Here is a 10,245-nt window from a genome sequence, read left to right as displayed (position 1 = left end):
CGTGGAAATCTCTGGCAGAGTCCCATCACCTAAATCCTTGCTGGGCTAAACTTTTTGATGGCCAAACAGACATACAGTGACTCTCAGTGTGCAAGTTCCTGCATTCTACTAACTGGGAAGAAAACATCATCTTTTTGCTTTCATTTCCTTTCTACAGAGATTTAATAGCTGAAAAGCTGTTGTGAGCCATCACATTAATTAGAGTGCATTGCTTTTGCTGTAGTATGCACCAGCATAACACTAAACTCTAATCATCCAAACAAAAATCAGTCTATTTCATAAAACATAATCTCCTTCTGATGTCCAAGGAGAGCTATCAATTCAGGGACTCAATCTGGTTCTGCCTGAAGTCAATGGCAAAGCTATTAATAATGGCAGGATCAAGTCAGTTCACTAATTTGCCAAATTCCCCATCATTAGTGTGAATTAATGAGATCCTACTGGAGCTGCCTTTTGGCTGTGGGTGAAACGGAACATGCCTGGCAGCACATCAGCATTAGAAGGGAGGCCGGGGAGGAGCAGACGTGGTTTGGGGGGAGGGAGATGAGCAAATGGAAGACGCTTAATGCAGTCCAGATGGAAAAAATTGACCCTGACTTCACTAGTCAGGCAATGGCCATAGCCAAGCTGTTTCCTAGTGAGGAGAAAAACTAGAGAGGCTCAAGTAGCCGATGAGAAGTCGGCTCAGATAAAATAAGACAGCCATTCCCTTTGCTTCCCAAATGATCTTTTGCCCAAAACATGAAGCAAAACGCATGTTCTCCTGTCTCTTCTCAAAGTTGTCCAGTGGTTTTCCTCTTCTTGCTTGCTTTAAAGCTTCTAGAAGCAGGGGTGCCAGTGCATGAAGTGGAATGCTGTGCTCACTCTCACATCCAGCCCCATCCAGAACTAAAATTACAACAAAAATTTCATGAAGAAAACCACTTCTGTGAGATTTACAGTGCCAAGAGAGTCATATAAACTTTGGAGAAGCATCCAAAGAGATGTCAAACGGAACTTAATTGAACTTGGCTGTCATCACTAAATAGGACACATCATTTCGAGCTTAATTGATCCTGCCAAGCCTAACAACAGATTGTTGCTGTGTTCCTTGAGATGGTGATGGCGGTTTAACTGTCCATGAGTCACTGGGATAACAGCTATTGCTTGAAAAGAATGTGCAGGGAGGAAAGGATGTTCTTGTCTGAGGCATGTGTCTGCTTCTGGTGCCACCACAAAGACAATGCCAGGCTAATGCTTGAGTATGATCTTTTAATGGAGGCAGCCCTGACAGCTTTGTAGAAGTAATTGGGTAAAACAGAATATTTGTTTTTCTTCATTTGTTTTATTTGTACTGGCTACAGAGCCAAATGCATACACCTCCATTTGAGGCAGTCAGGAAGCCTGAAATTAATAGCTCAAATTAAAGACATAAAGCACATGAAAAAAACTGTTTTGTTTCATTTAGTGGTATGATGACAGCGATGCAGTAGCTTTGATAACACCCTTATATTCAGAAAGGACCTTGGGAGAAACGCGTGTGAGCAGACCGTTCTGAGATGGGAACTCAGAACTGCCCAGTAAAATCCCAGTGGTTATTTTTGCAGACTCTGTTGGCCAGGCATTTACTGTGTTTCAGACTTCTGACCAGAAATCTCCTCCTGAGCCATGCCTTACATCAAACCAACTTCCAACTGTGTGGGAACCGTGGGCGCCCCGAGCGGTGGATATGGAGGTGACCTTTGCAGTCTCCAAAGGTAGTTCAGCCCCCTCAACAGTTACCATTAGTGACATTAGAGCCATGACCATAGTGAGCTGAAAGGGAAACAGCACGTTAGAATATTTCACGATGGCAAAATTCCAATAAAAAATGGACTGTCATAATCCACTTCTAACTAAATACTGACTGCCTGTGCTGGGCTCAGCAAGAGCAAACCTTAATAAATATGATCCAGATCCTGCCCTTCCTCTCCCAAAAAGCAAAGGCAAGCCACCAAATCTTCAAATGCTCAGTTTATTCCCTTGAAAGTACCAGAGGCTAATCTGGCATGCCGAGTATAAGCAAACACACTGTTTTTCAGTTGTCCCATAATATGTAGCATTAATTGTCTTATAGTAAAAGAGTGGAGCAGGTTGAGATACTTAATTGGGAATCTCACCTATTATTTTAAGTATCTAATTTGTACATCTGTGCCTGTACCCATCAGATTACCATTGTTTAAAGTGTTAGTCAATCTTCTTGTAGTAGGGAGAAAATAAAACGTTAATTTTATCAGAATTTTAAAAGGCATCATTAAATATCCTCTACTTAAAAAAAAAAAAAAAAGCCTCTGCAGGCAATGTATTGCACTCACAGAGATAAGAAATGCTTCCCATATACAATCCATTTACTTTGTAGTTCACTCTAATGGGCAGTTTGTGAAAGGTACTTTCCAACATGCATTTAAAGTGATCCATTCGAAAGATAAGTAAATTGCAGCTGTTCATTAAACCCAGCACTTCATGTTGTGCTGCAAACATATATTTAACCAGGAAATGCTACTGTAGGCTCTTACTGTTTTTTTTTTTTTTCTCTGAGATCTAGAAAACATTATGATTCATCATCATTTCCAAAAGTGTCTGAAAATTACAGGCCAACCATGATAGCAAAACACTAAGGGCTTAGGGCAATGAACACACCAATGAGCATTGCAAACATTTTCCATACAGCTGCTCTTGCTTCTTCCTGGTTCCTTTTGATCATTGTTTACAACATGAGCTTTCTTTAAGAGGAAACAAAGCTTTTGTACTGATGCTATTGTAGAGTCCATGTGCTGTAGCAAAATTACTAACTTTCTAGGAAGGGTTAAAGTAGGGACCAAACCCTAAAGTGCATTGTAGTGGAGCTTTAAGCTTGCTTGCACATATACACAGAAAGCCAGAACTTATTACTGATTTTCAAACATCATGGTCTTGCCTACATAAGGCAGCACTCTAAAAGTGCAAGAGCTAATTCACACATGCAGAATTCTGCAGTCATTTTTGTTTTCAGTCCCTTTTCAGATTCGTGGAAACTCCACCCATCTTTCTCTAACTGGAGATGCTCAGCTGCCAGATAGGGCTTCTGGGGCAAACCAGTCAAATTCTTTGTATACGCCAAGAAAAAGATGCCCCTTCTTGCCTTCCAGTACACAAAATTAAGCAAGCACCAGCATTCTCAGAGATCGCATAACGTGTCTGGGGATATGGTGGTGAGGGAAAGGAAACATTTTTCAAGTTATTAAAACTTAAAATCTTGTCCTTCGCAATGATGGAGACCAATATTGTTCCACAAGAAGAACCAGGCACCCTGCTCTGCCTTGGAAGCAGGCTGCACACTACTCAGTCTCTTTAGGATGTGTGAATCACAACCCTTTGGCAGAAAACTGACTTTATAGCATAAATATCCTTTATGGGAGGTGCACTAATGCTGTGTATCCCCCAGTGATGAACTGAGATTCTGCATGGCCCATATGCAAGTGGAGAAAAATGAGTGTGTGGGCTCTAATTAGAGGCCAGGAAGGATCTTGGCCCCCAAACACTAAAACTCCACAATTTCGTCACTATTTCTTTCACCTCCTAACAATATTAACAGCAGATATTTTTGTTCTTGTGGAGAGTCCAGTCTCTCTGTCTCTCCTTCCCAAAGCACAGAGTGATGCCACATTCTGGGAGGTGCAAATATTGATTTGACTGTGATAACTGTGGGTTTATTCTGTGCCTGAACCCATATGCTGGGGCTTTTGTTCAGAGCTTCAATCAAATCTGGGCATTTTATAGATCATTTAACATTTAGGAAGCCCCTTATTTTTCATGTTGCTAGGAGTTAAACCATACTTATAGTAAGGATACCTCTGAGGAAGAAGTGGGTTTTTGTCTTGTCTTACAAGCTGCTTTGTAAAGTTTTCAATATTTTTGCTTCTTGTTGAGCTTGAAATACCTTAGCAATCAAAGCAAAACAAAGCCTGTCTGAGGATATTTCAGCATTTCCATTTCTATTTCCTGTTAAAGCGAGGATATGCAGAGACAGAATAAATATGGGAAGTCAGCAAGAGAAAACAAAAACTAAAACAAGCAAAAAACTCAACCAAATTCTTATGGAACCTTTAAGAGGTGCTTGGTGCCAATTCTGGGTAAAGATGGCTCAAGCCCAAAACATTACGTACGGACCGCTCTGAATGAGGTTTTCATAAATCAGACTTTGGCTTGGAATCTATATTTCACAGCTGCCCTGTGTTATGTGTAGCTTCTATCATAGGCCAAAACAAGAACCCAAGCTCTGAACAACCCCTGGCTGGTGGGGGACGGGTGCAAGGTCAGGTGAAGACCTCAGTTTTGTGGCTCCAATCGGGCTCTGTCAGGAGGTGTCTAATAAAAGATGAAGGTCCACAATGAGTTGCTACTTTATCCTAGCTGATTCACCTTTTTCCTTAATAATAATGAATCAGTGAAAAGAAAACTTGTGAAGAAAGCCCTTCATTCATGCTGTTCAGTCATTAATGCTGCTGTCTGGAGAACAACCTGGAGAACCTCTGCGGTCATCAGTTCTGCATGACTTTCTTACTAAGAATGAATTCTTCTGTTTGAAGACATTGTGTCTGCATACATTTTATTTTTTCTACCTGAGTTTTGAATGTTTGAGGAGGTGCAGCGCTGGATAAAACATACTACATCACATTTGGGTTGTATTTAAGCCGGCCACAATTTGCCACAAATACAACTCTGCCTGAGACAGCAGCAGTGGAGACCAGCACATATGAGGCAGAGCCCAAAGCTAACATTTATGGGAATAATTTGCCCTTTAGAAAATGAGATTAGCAATGCAAGGCCCAGAATTAGGCAAGCATGTACAACCCATAATGTTAGTGGCAAGGAAAATCCCTTTCGTTCATTTGTGGTTCTGAAAATCTGATGAGGCAGTTTAGGAGAACAACTGTATGATGCAAGACCAGATCTTGAGAAGTTAGGGTGGCTGGGGAAGGGAGAAAGGGATAGCAAAGGCTTGCTCCCCAATAGCACCTTGCTGCCACGTGCTTTGGCTAACAGTTTGGCCAGGGACCTGGGGAGAGGGGATATGTCACAGTAACTGGATCTGTGAGAAACTTCCTTGCCTAAGCATTTAATCAGGTGAAACTCAACTAGCATTGGGGTTTTGTCATAAATTTTAAGTAAGCCTGCGTTGGTTGATAGGTTCACTGTGATCTGCCAGGTCTGGCTGATGGTTCTGTGGTTTTGGGGAGAAGTCACTGAGTTTTCGTCTCAACAACATGGAAGGTACATCATGAGGAGAGTACAGGTGAGGAAGAAAGAAGAGAAAGAAAAGACAACTCCCAGTTACCCCTTGCTCGTATTGAAGAGATTTACACTGCTTTGCCCCATTTTGCTTTCCAGCTACCAACTTAGCCCTAATTACTGCATCTTTTCTATGCCCATTGGGTTTTTGTGTAAGCATTTTGTTCTTCACCACAGTCCATCAGAAGTCCTACCAGTTACTATTGTATAAAGAAAAATCACTTAAGGAACAATGAAGAAGGAAAAACATAGACTGGAAGTCAAAAGACTTCCTTTCGTTCCAATAAACCATGATTACCATGAGACCTCATGCCAATTAAAACATCAGACAGAGTATCAGCCACACCTGAGCTGGAGGGATATAATGTTATTAACAATATTTATGCAACCATCATCTGTAGATCATGTTTAGTCTCTTTAAAGCTGTTTGCCAGCCTGTTCAGTTCAGGATAAACTGTAAAAACTTTGGCACCATAAAATGCCAGCACTAGGTGATAAGTAGGCTGAACTCCACTCCATCACATATATGGTACCTTCAATCCATTCACATTATCGACCAGGTCTGCTCCTGCATGTTTGCGTCTGTAATTGATTGTGGGAGCTATTAGTCACAGGTGCGTGCGATAATGTTTAGACATCTCTTTGATTCAAGGATGCTATTAAGGAATTAGACCATAGTGGGGTAAGAGTTTGTCTCTGCAATTAATTGCTCCTGGGGTTTTGCAATCCATGATCAAGTAGTGGTACAAAAATCAAAGACTGACTTAAAAAAAACCAAACAACCCAACAACAACATCCCCAACTTCAGAGTTATGCGTTCTATTCAGTCTACATATTGATGACTGAATATTTCTGGTTTATATGTACAATTTGTGAAACAAATGCTCAGTGTCTGTTTCAGTTTCTGAGTGTTGCTGCTGGAGCTTGTAAAAGATATGATCAAAAATGGAAAAGGTAACTAGAAGGACTCTGCCTCCCGGTACCTAATTAGATCTCCCTCCAAGTTACACTTCAACAAGGACTGAAGAGTGACTCCACTAATTACTAGCTTTGGTCCTATTGTGATCAGGATCCTGACAAAATCAGAATTACCTGATCCTGTTCAAATTCACCATAAATTTGGACTCCTGTTCTAATCAGAAGGCATCCCTGTAGGCCTGGGAATTTCTCATTTCTTAAGAACTGGTATTAAGGATGTTTGGGCTGAATCAGGTTTTGGGTAGAAAGCTGGGTGAAGAAAATGACAGAAGAAAACATTTTTTAGTCTTTAGGGCTGACTTTTCATCTGGAGTTAATCTTCAGGAACAGGGTTGGGAGGTGCTTTGGTTGTAAATGAGAGGTAAAACAAAACTCCTCTCCAGGTGCACTTGGTTGTTTAAAGATCTTCTGATGTTTGACGTGTGAAAGTATTAAATGCATTAAGCCAAGATGATTCTAATTCAGGCAGTTACTTTTCACTTACCCACACTCCCCCCGTTATTTAAGGTGACTTTTCAGATTGGAAAGTCTTTGGGGGCAGGAGCTTGCAGCAATACTAGGAACAAATTCAGTATTAGTTTTCTCACGTCCTGTGCGGATTCTTATACAAGGTTGCTGTCATTAACAAACTCTTACCTTCCATCCCAGAAATAGATGCATCCCAGCCCAAGATGAAATAATTTGGGTTTTTTTGCAGAGTTCATTGAAATCAAATCCTAACACGCGGTAAGTTGTTGTTGTTCTTGTTATGGGAAATGATCTTGCATTTTGAATGCCTTCTCCTTCCCACTGGGGACATTGCCATCAAGGTGACTGTACCTGCTTCCAGCCCCAGATTAAGAGCAGCGGAGAAAATGGAACAAAACAGAGGTTTTCAAATTCCATTCTGATGTCTAGCTGCCAAGGGAGCCTGCCGTGCTCAATTCAAGGGCTAATCCATGACCATCACTCTACTTCAATAATTGCAGAACATTAATGAGTCTGTTTCCTTATTACAGAGCTCAAAATAAGAGCATTGGCATTCCGATTTAGCAGGGAACTTTTAAAGTCTTAGCCCAAGAATTGTAAGAGGAATGGATTTTTTTTTTAATTAACTTTGCATTCAAAACTTGTGTTAAACCATCTGTTCTCATGCAAGGGGTGAGGGAGGGGGAAGCTAGCCACAGATTTTCATCAGCGAGCTGTTAAATTAGTCCCTTTACTTCACAGGGCTTGTTTTATTCAATCTGCCTTTATTAAGAACACAGGTTTGATTCTGCAAGGAACAAATTCTTCTGGTTCTTTAAGGAAAATGGTTTTAAGCAGGGTTTTATTAGGTTGCATTACTGGATAAGCGATACAACATGTTACCAGCGTGAATCATCTGATTTAGAGTGACAAGAAAGGAACTTAAAAAATACCCAGAGCCAAAACATTGGCTGGCAAGGGCTAACAGGGCCAGATTTGATCTACTTTTGCAAAGTTTTTCTGTTGCAATTGGTAGCAACTGTCTAGGGCTTTTAGATATTTTGACTAAGTCTCTTTACCATCCCTAAATTAAGAAGCAGAGAAATTAGGGCCAGACTAAGTTTTCTAACCAGACTGAATAGTCACAGTGAAGTCAGCAGGGCTGCTGATGGAATGAAGCGTGATCTAGGAGGAGGTCTAGCACTATTTCACCCTAAGAGGAAAGAGACATACATAGGTCATCTTGCCTTCACAGCCAGGACTCTGCCTTACAGCACATTTCTTTTCTTTCCCTGCCTCAGTCCTGCTAGCGGAGCTTCTGTGAACCCCCTGTGCTTGTCTGTGAGCAAATGGGCATTTACAAATCTCTGCCTTTGGAATGATGCAGCCTTCAGCCAGACCAGGTGAGCATAACATACCCGAGAGGCATGACTGAAAATCCTCAGCCTGTTTCCATTGTCTGCATTCAGATCCTTTTTCCTTGCTACACTCAAGTATTCTGTTGAGTGATCTGGCAGGTAACTGGGAAGAGGCACAGAATATTGACAGAAACAGAAATGTGATTTCTTAATGAGGAGCAATAGGAGAAACCTGACCCTAAGTCATATATTCAGCTATCATGAGGTCAAAGTGCACCTTCTCCCTGCCAGCTGAGAGCACCTCTTGCATTGAAGATAGAGTGAAAGCGGTATGTGAAGATCTGCAGGTTCAAAGATATCTCAGGTAACCCGAAAAGGGAAACTGAATATTTCCACTGAAAATGTCATAACAAAATATAATAGTTTCACTTGCTAAACTTGATAGCTTTCAGTCTAAGGATATGTCTCTCACAGTCATGTTGACCATTCTCCATCAGTATTAGGGCTTAGCCTAGAATTAGCTCTTTTCCTATATTGAGGTCCTGAGACTGAAATGAGCTTTTAAACCTGAAGTAAACTTCTAAAAGAAGACATCCTGAAATAGATGACTAGAATTGCTAAACCAAAATTCCCAGCTAACCAAGTTTTTAGGATGTAGCAAACCTCTCTGTTGAATTTTCAAGCTGTGCTCTGGACTATATTGAAAACCCCCATCCCACAATAACACCCAGATAGTTTCAGTCTTCTGTCCAAACTGAGCTATGAAAGTAGAAGGAAGATGGCGCCCTAGAAATCAGTTTAAAGTCTTAGTGCTGTTGTCCCCAGCAGATTTTGCCCAGTCAGTTCCCCCTACCTTTCCCAACTAAGACTTACTGCCAAGAGCCAATACTACAGACTGCTCTAGCTGTAAAGAAAACTTCATAAACACATTGTACCTCCTTTAACTGCAATGAGAATAAAAGGAGAAACAAGTTTTGCAGCAAGACTGTCCCTTTGGGATGCAATGATGAATGTTCATACCAGTAGCAAGTGTCACTTGTTTAATCCTCTCATAACCTATTCCCACTTTGAGGTTTGGATTTTATTTATGAAACCAGACCATGGGCAACCTACGGACTGAGAACTTATCACTGAATTTATGTTGGGAGTTATCTGGGGGAAAAAAGAGTTCTCAGTATCCTCTCCTAGGTATTTGGAGAACTCACTGAATACGTTGGTTCAAATTAAATTAAATATAGCACTTTTTAAACTTTCCATTTTGAATTCCTGTAGAGAAAAGAACATCCTTAGAGTGAGCTTTTTATACTTATTTGCATGCAGAAGATGACATGCATATATTCATATTTCAGACTCCATAAGAGAAAAAAAAAGAGGAAAAAATGCCAGAGCTCCCTATTGGCTCTCCACAGGGCTTGGATATTAATTCTGAGCTCAGGAAATCAGTTTTCTTACCGTGTAGTGAATGATTTTGCTCTCAGTTTTGTGACTAACCATCTAGTTTTCCTCTTTGGTGGGTGCTTAGTCATTTGGGATGGTTGAGTCTTCTGCATCCTTTCCCTCAGAGGGAACAGAAGAATCACATTACTGCATGCTGCGGTCCGTCTGTGCCAGCAGGCCAGGAGTGGCTTGGGAATGACAGTCTTGCTTTGCACACTATTATTAAAGGATTGATGACTACCAATTCTGAGAAGTCCTGGACATTTGGCCATGCTTGGGAATGAATCTCCACCAATTTTCTTCAGAGTGTGTTGACCATTTCAGCATAGAGAAAAATCCTTAGTGCAGCAGAACTGAGTATCTTTAGTCTGAAATGGCAGGTTTGACTGGAAGTTTATTTTGGTACCTATGGGATTTCAGGGAATTTGATGAGGTAGGGATCCTGTGTAAGACCACATATTCAAAACGTTGCTCCATTAGCCTCTTTCTCTGCCCCATCCATATCCAATGCAATCTCCTTTACAATATATAATAATGAAGGCTATGAACCCCCCGATTTTTTTAAACATCTATTTGCATGGAATTTGAGCCTTGCTATAAATAAACCATAAAAATGACATTAATAAACACCGGAAAGCAGTAATGATGTGTTATTGCCATAGGAGGGCCAGTTAAACAAGTTAAAGGCTGACACAGTTTTCCAGATGCAGTGTTGCACAATGTGCTTGTTTACCTG

Source organism: Pygoscelis adeliae, unplaced genomic scaffold (genome assembly GCF_000699105.1).
Source record: "Pygoscelis adeliae isolate BGI_AS28 unplaced genomic scaffold, ASM69910v1 Scaffold42, whole genome shotgun sequence".
Lineage (NCBI taxonomy): Eukaryota > Metazoa > Chordata > Aves > Sphenisciformes > Spheniscidae > Pygoscelis > Pygoscelis adeliae.
Note: the sequence above shows the minus strand (reverse complement) of the source record.